Source organism: Carassius auratus, chromosome 9 (genome assembly GCF_003368295.1).
Source record: "Carassius auratus strain Wakin chromosome 9, ASM336829v1, whole genome shotgun sequence".
Classification (NCBI taxonomy): Eukaryota; Metazoa; Chordata; class Actinopteri; order Cypriniformes; family Cyprinidae; genus Carassius; species Carassius auratus.
The window spans coordinates 26,636,013-26,656,844 of NC_039251.1; the positions used below are offsets into that span (position 1 = coordinate 26,636,013).

Consider the following 20,832-nt stretch of genomic DNA (forward strand, 5'->3'; position numbering starts at 1 on the left):
TATCTTCAGTGGGATTTCAGGGGTCGATCCATGCATGTAAGTCTTTAAATTAGACCGCACTGAGCAAGCAAGCACAAACAAGAACAAATGATGACAAATGACAGGGGACGGCGCTGACAGTGGCTGGTGAGATAAAACCTCTGTCTATTGGCTGACCAACAATATGCTGAATGTAGTTGGAAATCCCTTGCCTGTTAAAGTATTGATAATTTTTACAGGTAGATCTGTCTGACAAAGACAGATGGCATCTTCAGCCTTCTCCCATGTGACTTCATCACAAGCCATGCATATTATGTTGCATACTAAATAGCAAGAGTGAAAAACAACTAATGATGCGTTTCCACCGAAATTACCCAGAACATTTGTACCAGGAACTTTTTTCCCCAGGAACTTTTTCCCCCCAGACCTGCGTTTCCACCACGGTGTAAAGTACCGGAAAGATTAGGCAAATAGACTGGTCACATAGGTATGCTCGTGTTTCTCTATAATATAGTACGCTGATTGTGGACGTGCATCCTCAGTAGTTCAGACTTTGTGCATTCGACTCTGGAATGTGATGTCTGCGAAAACGCAAATCCGGTAAATCTGTAAACAGCAGCGTACTTCATAACTTCAGCTCGCCTTGGCTACTGCTATTTGCTGCTATATTACTGCTATCTGCTACTCACTGTACATTTACAATAAAATGAAATAGGATATAAAATACCACTGCCTCCTTTCGTTTTCATTTAAACATAATAACAGCTGCAGAAATGTACTTAACAGGGATATGTGTACATATGCGGCCGTTACAATGAAACAAAATATTATATAAATTTGCCGTTTTTATTTTCATTTTAACATATAGATAAATTGAATACAGACCAAAGACAACCTGTTAGATTTACCCAAAATGAATTATATCTTATGTTTAACCACTAAAGAGACATCAGAGCAAGCGCACATATCAGGAGGTCTAGCCGAGGAGAGGCTGCTCTCTGTGGATACATGAGGACTGAGCTCCCGCTGATCGAGTGGAGCTCACCGTCTCAGAGATCGGCGAAAAACATTTTTAAATAGGCGCTGTCTTTATAAATAAACCACAGATTTGAGTTGTAAACAACTACATTCTCACCTGAAATACTTTTAAAATTACATTTCATGAAACAATAACAGTAATATTTTGAAAATGATTCAAATAAATGGTGGTTGAACTAAACCAATGCTGCGTGAACTCAACCAGTCAGGATGGTTAGCGCCCAAGTCCCGCCCCCAAAGGTTCCGGAACTTTGAAAAAGTACGACCTTGCCAGCATGGACTTTCTGAAGGGCATTTTTTTTTTACCAAGAAATGTATTTATTTCCTTGTTCCTGCAGTGGAAACAAATTGTGCATCCAACGGTTGCAACACTACTGTCCAAAAATATAGACTTAACACAATCTAACTCTACCATAATTTATTCCTAAAATAATTGGGAAATAATAGCTGAATAACAAGGGTGTAGAAGCACCTAACTCTGATCATAAGGCTAAAAGAGATATATCCTGAAAAGTCATCCCTCAATTTTGATTGGTTGATTGGAATGTTGTTCACCTGCATCCAGCCACATACTGTACAATACACTCGCATACAAAAAAATAAGATAATATAAACTACACAGCAAATTGTTACTGCTTAATTGCTCATATCTGACTAAGTGAATCTTCAGATCCAATTGTACATTTGAGACACTGTTTGTTGTTTGACTTAAGTACAATCGTGTACGTTTGCTGTAAAAGTGATTCCTTCCAAATACTGCCTCGTGTTTTGAGAGGGATAATTGTTCTGTTCTGTCATGCTGTTAGCACGCTTTATTAATTATTGCTTGATTTAGGATGCGGTGAATGGTGTAATCATACCGAAACATGCGGTTTGAGTTATTGTAATTGAGCTGTCAGCGTCCTCATGCTACATGTCATTCTCAGACAGGAAAACTGTGCGTATTTCAAGTGCAGTACAATCACTGACATTGTGGCTCAGGGGTTTATTTATGGGGCATATTTAGCTCTGATGTATGAGTGCGCCTTAGCCCATCTCCCCCAGGGCATGTTAGAGGCAATTGAGTGGGGAAAAAAATACGAAGAAATTACTTTTCTTGTTTAGTGCTAAAAAGCAGAACGAGAAAAACAGAAGGGCACCAGCATACTGCTTGACTGTAAAATCAGCGTGATGATGACGCTTGATTGATCTTATTTATGAGGACAGGAGCATTCATAAAGAAATAGTGGCTAAGAAAATCAAATGGAAGGGCACAAAAGAATACTAAGAATGGCTGTTTCACTTAGGTATTGCTGGTGATGTTTAAAAGAGACATGCAATTAATAATTCAGTAGAGTTCAAAATAGAATGAAGTGTTATTGTTATTTTCAGAACTTCTACACAGTCCAAAAGGATCATTTAATCACCTTCAAGTGTTTCTAATTCTGTATGACTTTCATTCTTTGGTGTTACACACAAAAGCAATAGCCTGACCTCTTTTTTCATAACTGAATGAGGAAGCTCAAAAAGAAATACAATAAAGAAGTTATACAAGTGGTCAGTAGTATTTATGTGTTAATGTCACGATTACCTTCAGTTTAGTTCAGTTCTTTTCATGTCTGTTATGAGCTCTCATTAGTTACCATGGTTTCTGATTAGTTAATCCTTGTCCAGCTGCTCCTGCTTAGTTCTCTCATTTGCCATGTGTGTAGTTATAGTCCTGATTGTGTTATATCCTTTTGAGTTATGAGTTGTAGGCTACCAAGTCTGAAGACTCGGTAAAGTCTATTTTGAATGATGTATCTTCATTTGCTGTTATCATTCCTCAACATCATGTGACAGAAGTGAAGTGAAGTGACATTCAGCCAAGTATGGTGACCCATACTCAGAATTTGTGCTCTGCATTTAACCCATCCGAAATGCACACACACAGAGCAGTGAACACACACACACACACACACACACACACACTGTGAGCACACACCCGGAGCAGTGGGCAGCCATTTATGCTGCGGCGCCCGGGGAGCAGTTGGGGGTTCGATGCCTTGCTCAAGGGCTCCTAAGTCGTGGTATTGAAGGTGGAGAGAGAACTGTACATGCACTCCCCCCACCCACAATTCCTTCCGGCCCGAGACTAGAACTCACAACCCTTCGATTGGGAGTCCAACCCTCTAACCATTAGGCCACGACTTCCCCTTAACCGACCACATCAAAATAATCAGAAAGGATGGACTCACCAGTATTACATCTCCTCCTCAGGCCAGAAAGCTGAAGATGGCTGGAGTATATGGGGGTTGAATGCTCCAGAACGGTGGCCTCTCCCCTCACAGTCAGCGAGCCCGAGACACCAGCAGGGCTTGTTCAGGAACCAGAACCAGAGTCCACCGAAGCCGTGGAGACTAAGCACGCTGATCAGTCCACCTTAAAGCCAGAAGCGGACATTAACCTTATAGATCTGTGGTCCGCGGATCTAGTTCCCACCCAAGTACCCACCCTCAAACGTTTTGTGTTCGCCGGTCCCGTCTGGATTGTTAGAGGCTCCGGTCCCTTCCGAAGATCTTCCTCCTTCGATGTCCCAATCAGATTTCCTGATCCTATCTTCCCCACTGATTTCATCCAGTCCCCTGGGCTCATTGGCCCTACTGCTGTCATCCAGCTCCTCTGCTCTGCTTCTGCCGCTAGCTCTATGCAGCTCATCAGCCTCGCCTCAGGCTTCCCCTCCACCAGCTCGGTATTGTGCTGAGTCCCCGGCTGCACTTTTGGCCCTCCAGGCCCATGTCTCCACCTCAGTCTGTCAGCCTGCCAGCTCCGCTCCAGCTCTGCATTCCTTTGGCACCACCAAGGCCCGTCTGCTCTAAGACTCCTTTGGGCTTTCTCATACATCCAGACAAACCTTGGTTGGTCGTTGCTCAGCTTCTGCCACGGACTTCTGGGTTTCCAGCGTCACTTTGACCATCCACCCCTTCAGCTTCACCAGGCTCCTCCCTTCCTCTGGTTTCCCTGTTGTCCTCGCTTGCTATTGTCGCCCTGGTTAGCCGAATCCCTGGCTCCGCCTCAGGCATGCGAGCCAGCCGCTCCACCTTGGGCTTCCAGGCCTTTGATGTCACCCTGGTCCGTTGATCTCTCTGCTCCGCTGGTTCCTCCATGTACCCTGGTTCCACCTCCATGGATCGGCTTTTGGGTGTCACCCAGTCCTTCAGCCAAAGCTCCTCCCTGGTTCCTCCCTCTGTTGGGTTCCTCAAAATTCTCCAGGTTCCAGTCCTTCACTAGCACCACGCCCTCCACCTAAGCCTCACCCTCGTTTATTTTTTCTGTCATCTACTGTTGTGGCATGAGGTCACCCCTTTTGAGTGGGGCAGCTAATGTCACGATTACATTGAGTTTAGCTCAGTTTCTCTCATCTCTGTTATGAGCTCTAATTGGTTACCTTGGTTTCTGATTAGTTAATCCTTGTCCAGCTGTTCATGCTTAGTTCTCTCATTTACCATGTGTGTTCTTATAGTCCTGATTCTGTTCTATCCTTTGTTGGTTATGAGTTGTACCAAGTCTGAAGTCTCCATAAAGTCTATTTTGAATGATGTACTGTATCTTCTTTAGCACTTTAATTTTACCAGTATTTTATTATTATTGCAGAAAATAAGCTCCGTAAACTGTTTAGGATTCATAAATTTTTTTGATGATTAATCTTCGGCTAAAGTAAAAAGCAAATAATGGGCAGATTAATTACACCAGAGTTGCGTTCTTTAATGTTCCACCTGGAAACAAAGATGCCGTGGTGCCAAACCCCCTCACTAAAGAAAAAAAAGCAGCTGCGTTTACAACTGTGACAACGAGCGCTTATCAGGATCAACTAAATGCTGGATTTTCAAAAGTATGTGGAATATTTAAAGTTTGCAGCATATAATCTTTCATATATGCCAGAGTTTTACATACCGGTTTGTTATTGCGGCGACATTTCCAAGCCTCAAAACGTGATGACGAACAAAATGAACTGTGATTGGTTGTTTGACATAATTTAAAGTAGTGTATAGTATCAAACAGGTATTAAAAAAGTAGCTTCAGCAATAAATATAAATTGTATTGCATATACTCCTTTGGACCATGAGGGTGAGTAAATGATGACTTTTTTTTCTTCATTTTTTAATTATTTCATTATTATTATTATTGTTAACATTATTATTATGGAAATATTAAATTATTTATTTAATAAAATGATACTGTAAATAATAAAATTAAACTGCCCATAGGTGGTGGTAAATGTCTTAATGATTAAGTAAGAGAGTCGTTTATTCATTCATTTGATTCATTCAGTGGCTGATTCATTCAGGAGTGAAGTAAATGGTTCTCTATGAATCGTCCATTGAATCATTAGGCTTGTTTTACTTGAAGTGGATCATCACCATTAGACCGATCGTTGTGTTACAAAGTACTGCGAGAGCTATTAGAAAGCAGACAACTCTGCAGCCTTTTGAAAAGCTCTCACAGCACTTTGATGTCATATACCGATCGGTCTGTGCAGCGCAGATTGGTATACTTCCCTACTGGGGAAAAAAGACCTTAACTCGCTAGAGTGTGAAACTGAGAAAAATGACTTTTTACATGTCCAGCAAAATTAATTATAGGTAGGACACTAGAAATGTAACAATTAGATGTTTTAGTAAGAAAATTATCTACATTAAATATCTCCAATCAGTCCGATGACGTTGCCATTGATTGATTTTATCAGGTTACAAGAAAAGGTAGTATATAGGTTTATGTGCATGGTTGTGCAGATATATTGCATTCTGCAAAAATGGGAGACTCAAGTTTTTTTTGCGTTTTGGAAAAAAAGGGAGAACACATGACCTAACTCTGTGAATATTGCATTTTGTGTAAATTTAAAAATTTAGTTTTTTTTTTTATTTTTATGGCGTTTATCGCATTTTGGAACCAAACTCTTCATATATATACACACTGGAGGCTGGAGATTTAATGCATAGTACACTTTTACTATTTTTTTTTTTTTAATGTCTTTTATGACAGTTGATTTTAGTAAGGAACATTTTAGTAACTTATAGTTTTTCTAGTCAGATGACGTAAGTAGTATTTTATTATTATTATTAAATTATATAAAAAATATAAAGTATCAAGTATATAACATTTAAAAAATATATATATAATTTACAATTAAAATGCAGTTTGCATCACCTAATTTCTTTGGAAATAAATTTATACTTTTATTCAGCAAGGATGCTTTAAATTGATCAAAACAGCAAAGACATAATTATATAAAAAATAAAAAAATACATTTCAATTCATTAAAGAAATAAGTGTATCACAGTTTCCACAAAAATATTAAGCATCTCATCTGGAGACTGGAGTAATGGCTCTTGAGCATTCATCTTTGCCATGACTGTAATAAATTACATTTTAAAACATATTAAAACAGAAAATATTTCACAGTATTGCTGTATTTTGATCAAATAAAAGCCAACTTGATGAAAATACGGGACCTCAAACTTTTTGAACCGTATATACAGTGGTATAGAACTGTGGCTGTTTAAAAGAACTGATGTACATAAATGATTCAGACTCACAGGAGTCCTAAATCCACTGCAGGAAATGTTGTGTTTGATTTGAAGGATCAAGAGAAAGTGGAACCAATGTGTATGATTGCATTTAATGTAAGGTCAAGTCTGTACAGACAGTTATTGGTTTAGTTAAGTGAAATAGAGTGTTGAGGTTTCACTGTGAACATTTGTTATATGCTGCAGACACAGTTTTGCTGTATGGAGGGCGTTTTATGAGAGTATTACATGACCCACATCTTCATCTGCTTCAGAAGCAGTTCCTCTTCATAAATGGTAATGTATGTAGAAAATGATGAAGTGCGCTCTTAATGAATGCGGATAGTGAAATGTAAACTCTTCACAGCTTTCATCAGACAGCTTCACCGCCTGTGAACTCAGTTGTTGTGGGTGTGTTGGTTTGAAGCACAGTTAACTGAGTGAGGACACCTGCAGGTAAATGTAATCAGTTAAACCCAATACAGTAGAAGCAGATGCTTGTCAATGAGGTCTGAAATTGCAGCAATACAGCAGCGTTTACATGATCCGTAGTCTATCTGTGGTGATAAACTCCCGTCAATCATCATAAATCTGCATCAGTCAAAGTGAGCCTGCTGCCATCATCCACGTCTTCACCATGACATCCTGAGCTGTAAATGTGCTGGCTCACACTTCTAGTCTTATAAGGCATGCACTCAGACGTATACACACAAAATCCCTCCAGCTTGCTGCCTGACCTGTTTAATCATGCTGTTCAGCACTCCAAAGAGTCGTTGACATTCCCACCTCATCCTCTGCTCCATTGTGCATTCGGAGAGAGAGGAACTCAAGTCTCTTCCTCATTCTCCATGTCTTATCCCCAACCACGAATAGGATGGAGAAGACACTGCTGTACAATACAGCAACACAGTCAGACCAAAATACATTTATGACCTTCCTCAGCAATCTTAATATTTTGTTTTGACGCTGCTTTAAAACGTGCTAAAATACAATCTGTTTTATCAATGGATAAATAAGTAAATAAAAAGTCTACTTACAATCCAGAGGTGGTTTTGGAACAGTGGGACAAGGGATCAGCCCAGACAACTGTAAATGAGAATTAGGTCATACAATGATATACAGTATCAGCATGGATTTTTTTTTTTTTTTTTTTTTTTTTTTTTTATGGAATAGCTTCAATATTACTGCAGATAAATCTAAAAAGCAAACACTACCCTTTAAGTGGTTCTCAGCCGTTGGCCAACAACCATGTTCCTTGAGGCATACCAGCACAACACATTTTCAAACTGTTCCTAATTAAACACAGCTGATTCAACTCATCAGCTTGTTAGAGATTCCAAGACCCAAAATTAATGGGTCAGATAAGGGAGAAATATGTTTTGTTGGTGTGCTTTCAGGAGCAAGATAATGAAATACTGAACTAGGGTCCCTCAGCAATCTTCAAAGGGGTCTACATAAAATGACTTAAATTAATATATTTCAACAAATTGTGGACAACTAGTTAATATGTGGCATATGTGAATGGAGTGTATATGCTGAGATTATCGCCAGTGTCTAATAGAAAAGAGCTTTAATCGTCTTGATTGAGGAAACGCTGCCCCAAAGATAGATGAAGTGAGATCAGCTGCCTGATTACTGACAAAGATGGAAATCTTGGCATGAATCTTAATGAAAACAAGCTACTTTAGCTCTCTGTCAGTGGCAGATAATAATAGCTTAATTAACACTGAGCAGAGGCTGCAGTGGTTAGTCTCTGTCTGAAGGGAAGGTTACTACTTTCTTCTCAACACTTCTTGCTGCATGTTTTCAGAGCTCATTGTTTCATTTGTCACATGCTCGTTTTGAATTGCATTAAAATATTTTGGTAACACTTTACATTAACCCTCTGAGGTCTAAGGGTATTTTTGTGGCCTGGAGAAGTTTTGCCATGCCCTGACATTTGTACTTTTTTCAGTTGCTCATAAACATCTAAATGGCTAAAGTCTAATATCACTGTAATCAGCACAAACTGGGCTATAATAATATGTGAGCAGCATGTATGTACATGATTGTGTTTTTGAAAAAAAAAAAAAAATATATATATATATATATATATATATATATATATATATATATATATATATATATATATATATATGCATGGTTAGTGAAAAAATTTTTTTTTTAAATCACTTGAGTAAGGCGATAAAACACATACAGAACAATGGTTCCCCAGGACTTTTAAGGATTGGAGCTTATAGCCTATAATTTTTCCTTTCTAAATTATATGAAAATCATCTTGTTTACTCACTCACAGAAAACAATATTTTGATTTAAATTTTCTAATACACTTTTTGTTTGTAAAAGTCATATGGGAGTAGGCTTCAACTATCTTGAATAGATTCTGCGACTGGAGTGGGCTCCGGGAAATCTGTAGTTGACCTTGCTGACCTCCTCATTCTCAACCTTCGCTTGTGAAACTGAGACAGTAAAGATTTGCTATCTACTGGAGCAGGCTCTGGTATCTCAAGGGGCACTGCAATGGACTCTGACCAACATGACATTAGTCAATTGTGGTAACAAAGATAATCATGGGGTTGTCTAAGCAATCATTAAAAATCTTGCTGAGCTCCGACTCACAGAGCTCCTGTCCTACTGCAAAGCCCAGAAGGTCTGAGCCAAACCTTCTACTTCCATCCCATGTTGGTGAAGATCCGCCAACATAGAGAGCCTGGCCTTCCGCTTCTTCTTTGAAGCAGGAGGAAGAATACAAATACCCATGTCCACAATCCGATTAGCCCAGCCTTCTGTCATGAAATGCTCCAAAACAAAAACATACAAATGCAGCATTTATTGAGGAATCCACATCAGGGCAAAAACAGAGCAACAGAAAACAAGTAACAGTAAACAATAAACCAGCAACCTAAGAAAAAGAAAACTGGGCTTGAGTTGACATGACTTAGATTAGTCAACAAGTTAACTGAGACACAGCTAAATGTAATGAGACTTGATAGCAAAGGGTGATGGGAACTGAGATCCAGAGAAACAAACAAAACTAAGAAGTGTGCCCTCTAGTGGCTATATATGGGCACACCAACTATACACTGTGACAGTGAAGCATGTCAGATTATGTTAGTCTTCCACATCCTGCAAAACCTAATGCTCAAAACTGACCAGTAAAATGGAGAATTTGTATGTTTGTTGGCTTACTTGGTTTGCATTATCCAACGCAATAATTGTGTGTAAATTCACAAAGTTAACTGCAGTTTATTCTGAATTTCCATACCTTCACAAAGCATTTTGTCTTTTTGACAAGCACATAATAACAGTAACTTCATTGTGAGCAGATTCTTAGCTGTATTTAATGTATGAAGGAAAACAGTGTCAAATGTAACTGTATAGGACATACAGTGCTGTTCGGTGTGTGTGTGTGTTAATATGAATGTGAGTTTTATAACCATGCTTTTTCCTGGAAAATATTCAGACAGCCATGACGTGCATTAATTATCTCGCTCTGTTGCTCACAAACTCAGAAAACACTCCCATGAACTCCCCCTTTCTCTCTCTAACTGAATATGTATGGGCACTATTCGGAGCAAAAGGTTATTTACACGGAGCACTGTGTCAGCAGGGAAGGATGCAAGGATGCCTTTCATCTCTGGGCATCTCTCTGGCTAATGGATCACTTTATGTGGAGATTTCACAGCATTTCATGTTTCTGTTTGATCAGTGGGCATCAATGGACTTGTTAGACACATGAAAGTCTTGGGAATATCTTAAAAAGGGAAAACCTCTTTTATTTTATCATTTTTTTATATTTAGTTTACTGTTGCACATTTAATATGGGTCAAGCTTGTGAAGACGCTAATCAAACGTTTTTTCTTGCTAAACAGAAAATAAGCATCACAGTTTGATGTTTAATCACAGTGCAGTGATGTCTTAAGTAAAGGTCCAATGCAGAATTCTGGGTTGCTTTTTTAATCCAGTATTTGTGTACTGCATCTGTGGCCTTAAATATCAAAGACGGTTTTGATCTGTCCTTCACTGTATAAAAAAAGCTTATGTTTACAGTCTTACCGTTGAAGCTTATAGGAATACTTGACTCAAAAGTAAAACTTATTTGCTCATCCAAACTTGACCTATGTCATTCTTTTTTATTTAAAATGTTTATTTTAGATAAATAGAAAAAGATATGTTTCAAATACATCGGCCTCAAAATTATGTAAATATTAATGGAGTTGTTTTAAGGGCAGTAAAGTTGCAAGGAGTGTGGTTATGATTAACTAAAGATAAACTATTAATAATTAGAATAATAACATCTTGAAATATTGCTGAAATAAAATTGTATTTAATGTTAGTTTCCAAGGCAACATTTGAAGAGTACAGATGCAAAAGCCCCTAAGTGAAATCTGAAATGTTCTTCTAAAATTAGTATTTTTCTCAGGCTTCTATGTGTATGTTCAGTTAATTTATGTTGATATCATTGAAAAGAACCTATTCATTGCCATGAAAGTGAAATTATCGAACCTACACATGATATAAATCATGTGCTTAATAAAAATGCTCATTTTAGAATAAAATTTCAAATGGCACTTAGAGGCTTTTGTGTAACAACATCAAGACCATCCATTCTTTAATGTAGACATCTCACAAAACATCTTTTTTCGGAGAAAGACAGCATTCCATGGGTCTTTGGTGTGTTTCTGAGATGATACTCCCAGCTTCTCTGAACTATTGTTGGAGCTGTGCTCTGAAATCGATTAAATGCTATTGACAGTGAGATGCACCCTGTGCTCCACTGCTCTGACCCGGGGATGAAGCATGTGGACTGCGGGCGGTCCGCAGCTCACTGCTTTTCTCAGAAAGCACTGGAGGGGAAACATGAATGCTGTGGTTCTACTATCCTCAATAAAAGCTACATGCTGAGAGAGAGGAGAATCTATTTTAGAGTTTAGAGGAAACCAAATACCAAACAACTATAATGTGTTACTACTGACTAATTAATGTACACAGTATGCATATTAGTCATTTAAAAATATTGTTGAGGAACAACTAAATGTAATTATTTTTTGTCTGCAAATGAGGGCACTTGTGACTTTTACAAAATAAACATTTAAATTATTTCACATTCTCGCTAGTTTAACACTAAAATAAAACAAAAGAATCTTTAAGAAACACATATGAATTGTATAAATGCATGAATCAGATTCATTTACCAAGGTGTTTCATATAATTTGTTAATAAAAGATAACTTATTTGTATGCTGTATATTACAAATGTGACTGAAATGCTACAGAGCTATGGAATTACATTTGGTTCAGTAATAATGAACGTAACTTTATAAAACTGAATGTAACTTTTTCAGAAACTATCAAACATAAGCCATTACAAAAGAAAAAAAAACACAATGAAAATGAAAAAAAAAAATAATAATAATAATTGAACAGTCTATTCAAATATGCTTCATTCTTTGTTAATGTTTTTTAAAGATTTGTTTTCACTAATCGTGGATTCTGAATGAATTGCCACAGATTTATCTTTTGCTTCTGAGTTTTTTGTTTGGTGTTTTGACACAAACCTTTCGTGGGGCGGGCTTAACAGTGATCTACTCTGATTGGATAGTGGGCTTTTGGCACTCAGTGGCGTGCATATTGGAACCGCAAAAATTATTTTTCACAGACAAAATGAAAGAAATTAATTTTAAGCTCATACACAGGTTCTACTCTGTAAAGAAGTTTATACAAAGATTTAAATCTGACATTGATCTTACATGCTCTTTTTGTTCGAGTTCTGAAGAAACTGTACACTTATTTTGGTCATGTCACTACACTCAGAAACTTTGGGATGAAATTGGTGTTTTTGTCAAGTGTAAGATTTTGCAAATTCTCCAACTGTAAACCTGTCTTCTCTGTTCTTCTAAAAGAAATGGAAAACTATTTGAATGTAATCTCAGTATCTACTAATAAGAAAGCTATAAGGAATATTAGAATTTGCCCTGCTTTTGATCTTGTGTAATTTTTTTTAGATTTTGGCCCTCTTTTCTTTAATTCTATTTTATTCTTTTTTTTTTTTTGTGGTTGATATTATGTGATGTATGTTTATTCTTTTGTATGTTTTTGTTCTCTGCATTAATAAAAAAAGAAAGGGGAAATAAAAGCTCTCGCGGTGATTTGTATGAAGTTATGTCAAAACACCAAACAAAAAACTGCAAAGCATAAGCGAAATCTGTGGCAATGAATTCAGAATCCACAATTAACTAAAACGAATGTTTCAAAAACATTAACAAAGAATGAAGCATATTTGAAGAGCCTGTTAAATTTGTGCAACTGAGTTTTTCTTCTTTTGTAATGGCATATTTTTGATAGTTTCTGTAAAAGTTACATTCAGTTTTATAAAGTTTCGTTCATTTTTACTGAAGCAAATGTAATTCCATACAGAGCCCTTGTTTACAGAAATATGAAACTCAAAAATAAGATTTAAAGGAATGTAAATATCGAAAAGATCTGGTGTTTCAGTATTTTCTTGTTTATATTTTAATAATTAAGAACACATTTAAACATTGAAATATGGTAATATTGAAACGTGGTAACTTTGACATGATTACATATTTCTATTTTTTTTTTTTTTTTCATGAATATGCAATGATTATGTAAATTGGAATCCACCTCCACTCAGAACACCAGCTCGGTCTACCTGTTTTTACTATAACACGTATTTGGTAACTGAAGAAAATAACACTAAACAATGGTAGTGACTATGGATGATGAATGATATATATTTTTTATTTGTCTGAAGGGTGATGCATTTTATGTATTGCTACCTACAACATCATATATGGTAATTTATATAATTTGCCTTTGGCTTGACTGTTATCAACGTTACACGTTACAGCTAATAATGTGTTGTTAATGTTACACAAACCTGGTCTTCTGCTTCTGTTCATCATCTTAGATTGCTTCCTTTTAAAAATCAACAACATATGTAAAACACTTTATGTGAAAGCAAACTGACTGAATTGGTTATGCATTTGTGACTGTCTTGAACCATGTCTGTATTTGGTACACTGCAGTTTTAAAGGGAAAATGCAATTGTGATGAATTTGTGCATGGTTTGTCTTTAAAGCATATTAAAAATGTCAGACACGTAAACAACGTGGTTTTCACATCTGGTTGTCTTTAATTTTTTCAAGTGTTGCAACTATCTCTGTGTGATTGAATAAAATTCAATAAAGCACACATATATTCTCTTACAGCAACAAATTGCATTAGTCTGCAAAAATGTAATTGCCCCACCTATGTTAGACAAGCATTAAGCTGCTGTTTTTATAAAGCAAAATGGCATGGCAGGGCATTCACTTCAATTAAAGTTAAGTCCAACACATTGTGCTTCTGAGCCAACATGTATTTAAAGGCATTGGCAGGCTTGAAAGACATAATGTTTATGGAAGAACTAATAGTGCTAATGAAACTCTCCCCTGTGCAGCCCATAGATCCTCTGGGTGCACTCCAGTTTTCTGTTTTACTCCGCATACTGATTTACAGACATGACGGTGTGAAGAAAGACCGTGAGGAGTAAGGGAGATTGAGAGGGAGAAAATAAAACAGTATCTAACCGGGCTGTTTGCCCCCTGTGCAACGCCCAACCATTTGTTTGTTGTGTGATAACGTGGACTAATAACCCCTCTCTTGATGTCTTTCTTTTGCCATCTCCCCTGTGCACGTGCCCGTTTAGCCATTCCACATCGATCCCAACCCTGAGAGACCTGGGCTCTCAGTGCCTGCATTACTAAGAAATGAATGGTTGAAGAGCTTTAATTTGGCGTATTAAGAGGGGAGCTATATTAAGGCCTAGAGTTCACAGAGGCGGGCTACATGAACAGTGTGCTGTTTCCAGTAGATAAAACACAGCAGAGAATTGTCAATGGGGATGGGAGGTTGACATGTCTAGGCTGTCATACACATATAAAAGGAAGTTAACTATAAATAATTATATTGACATTCAGATGGTGCACTGGTAAAAAACATTGCATAAATGTTTCTCACACTTAAGTACTCTGTGTAGCACCTACAACTCTGCATAGCCTCCAGTGAATACCCGACAACAAAGTCCCTGATCATTTCAATTGTATCATTACATACATGTTTTTGTTTTGTTTCTGCATGGAGTGTTTTGTGCAGTTTTTCTCTACATAAAGTAAGTTTATTTAAGGATGGAGCATTTAATTTCACAGTATATTAGACTCAACAACAAACCCACAGCCTATATCAGTGCTGCAACATGCTGTTACTCATTTTACATGTAAAGATAACATTTATGAGGTGGTAGTTTGTCCAAAAATGAACAATTATGGTTAATGGGATAGTTCACCCAGAAATGAAAATGTGTTTATCTGCTTACCCCCAGGGCATCCAATATGTAGGTGACTTTGTTTCTTCAGTAGAACAAAAACAGAGATTTTTTTTATCAAACTGTTGCAGTCTATCAGTCTAATAATGTAAATGAATGGGAATCATGGTTTAAAGAGTCATAAAACATACACAAACAAAACCAAATTAAACCCTGCAGCTCATGACGATACTTAAAGACACAAAATGATTGGTCTGTGCAAGAAACTGAACAGTATTTATATAGGTTTTTTTTACCTCTGATTTTCACCGTAATGTCTAAACTATCTTGAGCACTTTTGCTTCTTCTTCTTCATGCTTTATGGTGGATCGCAGACTTATAAGTGCATTACCGCCACCTATCTCAAATGGACCATTGCCACTTTATCTACAGTCTTAATTAGGATAATCATATGTCCATTTGAGAGACAGGTGACAGTAATGCACTTGTAAGTCGGCGATCTGCAAGCAAGAAGACTAACGCCCGTTTCACACATACTCCGTCTGCGGTGCGTATGCGTTCCGTATTTTTTTACGCACCCATGTTAACGGATTCCAGCCTTCACACTGCACGCGGTTGTGGTCCGTCAGTCCGTTCCAGGAGCAGTGCGTCTGCAGCAGTACAGCGATCATTTACGTACAGACTCTATTTTTGCTGTGCTGCACGCGCTGAATTAAAGTGACAGCGCGTTGTTCGCTGTAAAAATTAACATGGATTGACACGGAAATGCAGTCATTTCACAATAAATGTATACTAATAAAAGCCTACTGTGTTTCACACGCAACACATGGGTTTTGGCTAGATTTAAAACAAGAAAAGGAGCAACTTTAGAGAAACAAGGCAACATTACATATGCACTTTTATAGAGGCAGAAAAACAAAGTTATTTAAGACCCGTTTGATTGCGTGTAATAAAGATTTAAAATTCAAAAGGCACGAGAGTCGACTGTGTCTGTCATTGATGAGTTTTAATTTTGAATGTTTGCTATATCCTAACAAGAAAAGTAGGCTAATGTTGTGTTTAAATGTGTTGCAGCTTGTTTCAGCAACTTTTTATAAAAACCTAGCAGTCAAATGCATGAATAATACGATGTTTATATTTGAATTTAAATATGTCTATGAAAGATTGTAACTGTACTGTGATGAAAGAGTACCACAATGCTGAAAAAGCTTTTTTATTTTTTTTACATGATTTGATATCAAAATAATGGACAAAGCATGTTTTTTGTGGCTTAAACAGCCGCGGAAACGCGCCCTGTGTGAAAGCACAATGAGTCCGTGCTGCTTCAGCACATCATACGTAACGCACACGGACTGCATACGCACTGCAGACGAATTATATGTGAAACAGGCGTAAAGCAAGAAGAAGAAGATGCCTCGCACAGGCTGAAGACTTGAATGCACTCAGGACTGTTCAGACATTGCAGAGGTAATAAATTAAATAAATACTATTCAGTTTCTTGCACAGATTGATAATTTTGTGTCTTTACACATCAGTTTATTATCACAAGCTCCAGGGTTTAATTTGGTTTTGTTTGTGTATGTTTTATGATTCTCAAAGCTGTGATTCACATCAGCTTACATTATAAGACTGATAGACTGCAACCGTTTGAATGCAAAATCCCCATTTGAATTCTACTGAATAAACAAAGTCACCTACATCTTGGATGCCCTGGGGGTAAGCAGATAAACATAACATTTTCATTTAGGGTGAACTATCCTTTTAATCTACTCACCCTCTGGCCATCCAAGGTGTAAGTGACTTTATTTCTTTAGTAGAACAGTAAAGAAGATTTTTAGCTGAAACAGTGATGCTTGGTGTTTCATAAACTGCAACTCAGCAGGTACTGGCACTTGACAGTAAAAAAAAAAAAAAAAAAGTATACTCGCAGCCCCTAACAATATATTGCGGTCGTATGAAAAAAACAATCAGTATGCACAAGAAAATAAACTAAATTATTAACAATATTAGAATGTGTCATAGTGGCAGGCAAAGGTCTGGAGTTATGTCCAGTTCACATTGAATCACTCTTTTGAACAAGTATTTTAGTGAACCAGTTCATAAAATCTGAACCATCTGAAACAGTTCACAGTTCCCACAGATCTCCACATCACTCAAATACATGATCATATGATCATTAATCACTTTATATTATTTTGATATTTCAACCATCCACATTTCATAGAAATTTGACAGGGCAGTACAGTGATATTTTGTTCTCTTTTTTCTCTTTCACCCCTAAAATATTAGCTTAACACTGAGTGTTAAAAAATCTGTTCCTGTGCTTGTATTAAATGATCTCTGCTAATGATGTGGAATGACAGATGGATTAATTGAGAGAGAGGACAGCTATTGATCCCAGTCAGCTATGTCTTTCTATGCACTGCATTGATTTTGTCATATGATGGGTCACTATGCATCATAATCTGGTTATCTGCCCATCTCCCTCTATTGTAAGATATGTTTTGTATTTGGGTGAGGGAAAATGGCTATGTTGCTTGATGTGTAACACCCCACCACTCTGTAGTAATCCTTATTTTCCTCCGGCGGCCTTTTTGAGCAACCAAAGCACTTTCCTCTTCAAATGCTTGAGTTTGATTTTCAGCTGTGTTTACTTTCATCCTGCTCTCTGTAGTTACTGGACAAAAGAAAGAGGATGGGGAATTGGATCATATGATGGTTAATTCATTTGGACTGTGGGTTTTACTTTTAGTAGTTTTGGGATAAGAAACTATTAATAATTAGCTAAGTGTAAATGAGACGTCCAGACTCTTTCTTTTTGAACAACTATATGGTTATGGCCTCATTTAAAATACTTTGTTGTTAGAGTTAAAAACTTTCTAAAGATGCTTTTACTCATGACCAGAATGTTATTCTAGTACCATTTTTGTTTTCTGCTGATATTACATAATTCAATTTTCATTTATCAGCTGAAATCTAATGGGTCATGCTCTTTTCCCCTAACTCAGCTTAGTCATAGCACTCATGTTTACTCAAGTTAAATGTTAAAAATACTAATAATTGTACTAATTCTGTTCATATTTTTTGGCGAATCTCAATATTAATATTGATTTTTCATGCATTATATTATAATGTGATGTATGAATTCACTTGAAGCATTTGATTTACTTTTTTAAGTGTATATTCTATATATTTAGACACATTTTTAAAATTGCCTATATAATAAAAATAAGCATTGCCTGAAGCGTATCAGACAAAAATGAGAGGTATCAGGTGGACGGGACACACTGTGAAAGGCAGCACCTGTGATCATTTCCTCATTTGAAACTCAGCGACCTTTGCATTGACGCAAGCATTGCGTCATGTGTAGACATGCATCTGTCATGACAGTTTCATTAAGCACACATCATCAATATCCATATCTGTCATTGCCAACAGTTATGGACGTGTCAATACTAGGTCGATAAGAACTTGCAGACAGTGGAGTCCTGTGGAACAGTGTATGTTGGGTGTCATTTTGTCTTAAGGTTCTGCTTTCTTCTTATAAACTAAACCAATGGCACGCATGTCCAGGCTTCAGTGCATTTGCATAATGAAATCGAATGGAATCATTTGGGATTAGTGACTGTGCAGATCTGTGCTCCAGTTTTTCTGTTTTATACAGCATATTGTCATTGCTGGATGAAAAGAAGCCGGGAATGCAAATATTTTTGCTGGTGTCTCATCTTGTGCTTTATTTTATTAATTACTTTGTTGTTGTTGTAGTTTTTATATATATATATGAATGAGAGTAGAAACTGGTCCTTAGGTTAAACACTGTGACTACAATATGAATGACTGTTATCTAGTTATTTTTTTGTAAAAAGTATACCAGAGGTAGGTAATAGTGGAAATATATTTTTCCTGCACAACAATAATTAAATAATTAGATTAGATAATTAGATATAGACTCAATATGTGAAATATACCTTTATTCCACTGTTTGATACAAATCCTTGATCTGATGTTTCACTCGTAAATACCACAGGCATAAAGCAAATAGTAGGGATCACGATCGGCCGATAGTTAATGCGCATCTCGTCAGTAAAGCCGGTTTTCTAATCAGCGGTTAATTCCATCATGTGCCTGATTTCACATAGAGCAGCTGTAACTACACAGAGCCATTGTTAATAGAGAAGATGCGCAAATCCACTTCATTTTCAGCGTTTATTGGCGCATCTTCTCAGTTAACAACGGCTCTGTGTAGTAACAGCTGTTCTATGTGAAATCAGGCACCTGATGGAATTAACCGCTAATTAGAAAACCGGCTTTACTGACGAGATGCGCATTTAAGGCTGGTTCACACGGCAGGATAATTAGGCCGATTTTAGCCCCGATTCACCCCTTCCGACAATCTTAGGATGCTCTGATTATCGTAAAATAATCTGATCAAATATTCCTGCCGTGTGTGGTGTGTTAAAAAAAGTGAAAGTGAAGTGACATTCAGCCAAGTATGGTGACCCATACTCAGAATTTGTGCTCTGCATTTAACCCATCCGAAATGCACACACACAGAGCAGTGAACACACACACACACACACACACACACACAGCCGGAGCAGTGGGCAGCCATTTATGCTGCGGCACCCGGGGAGCAGTTGGGGGTTCGATGCCTTGCTCAAGGGCACCTAAGTCGTGGTATTAAAGGTGGAGAGAGAACTGTACATGCACTCCCCCCACCCACAATTCCATCCGGCCCGAGACTAGAACTCACAACCCTTCGATTGGGAGTCCAACCCTCTAACCATTAGGCCACGACTTCCCACAGTTAAGACTGCTCTCCTCTGCTCGGAAGAACGTCGGGACCGCTCCGATCTCAAATCGGGGATATCCAACATGTTGGATTTATTTGGCCCGATTTCTTCTCGTGTGTGGTGTCCCCCGAGGACAAACAATCACGCAGCCTGTGGACTGTGGCGTGTAGCCAATCAGAAAGCGAGGTGACGAGGCGGTGAGAAAGTACCGGAAAACTAAATCAAAACAGCCGGCGTATATAATATAACAAATACAAATAAAGTCGATGTGCATAACTACATCCACAACTGCAGTCCACCAGAGTACATGGAAACGAATATATGAACGTTTATTTGAACTGTTATTGATCTGTGTAGTACGTAACAACATTTCTATGAGATAAAACAACAACTTTCCTCCATATCATGATGTAGCAAGTATATAGTCCATGCTCGCGTTGTCTCCACCTCTTTGACCATCGCCTTTTCTTGTTTTTCTTGTGTTTTTTTCCGTTAAAAACAAAGCACAAACTATGGCCACTGCATCCTCTTCGTCCGCCATGATTGTTTACTCTGAAGTCACGTTTGATCTCGAGGGATTTTGCAAGATTTCCTGTCTTACCTGGGAATGCTCGGGAGTCAAATCGGTTCGTGTGTGATGTGTTGATATTGCCGTGTGGCTGCACACCACACACTGAACGACCAAAACTGTTAGACCCGTGATTTTTTATCGCCGTGTGTGGGGTCTCTCAGGTTTGGAAAATTGGCCGACAATTTTTAAATTGTCCCGTGTGAACCAGGCCTTAACGATCAGCCGATCGTGATCATAGCACCCCTAGCAAATAGAAGTCTTTCTTTTAAAGTTGTTATTAAAATATCAGGAGAGTTTCATGCTATTGAAGCAGTTAAAGATCTACTGTATCAATTTCAGATATAAAGACCTGAGTTGCTAAAGACCTGAATATATAATAATGATTGGTGAAACATTCGTGCATTGAAAGGTTAACCCCAGGGTTCTTCATTAAATATTCAAGGAGTCATATTGTATGTTAAGAGCTGGAAGTAAAGTTTCCTAATGGCCTTATTTTTTTGCTCCCGACTGCTGGCAGGGAGAAAGTTTTGATAATTTGTGATCAATAGAGAGTAATATTTTGCAAGGTTACATCGCCTCATAAGTTTTATCATAGATAATT

The 20,832-nt window shown here is 37.6% G+C and overlaps 1 protein-coding gene and 1 long non-coding RNA gene across 2 annotated transcripts in view; one reads left to right on the forward strand and one right to left on the reverse strand.

Moving 5' to 3' along the window:
- Positions 1 to 20,832, forward strand: part of LOC113108915 (transmembrane protein FAM155A-like) — a 122,980-nt gene that overhangs the window by 69,039 nt on the left and 33,109 nt on the right. The window lies entirely within an intron of this gene.
- On the reverse strand, positions 6,611 to 7,784 carry LOC113108916 (uncharacterized). The gene is made up of 3 exons (XR_003292821.1): positions 7,757 to 7,784; positions 7,580 to 7,628; positions 6,611 to 7,431 (listed from the first exon to the last, which is right to left on the reverse strand). It is a non-coding gene; the product is annotated as an uncharacterized LOC113108916 (long non-coding RNA).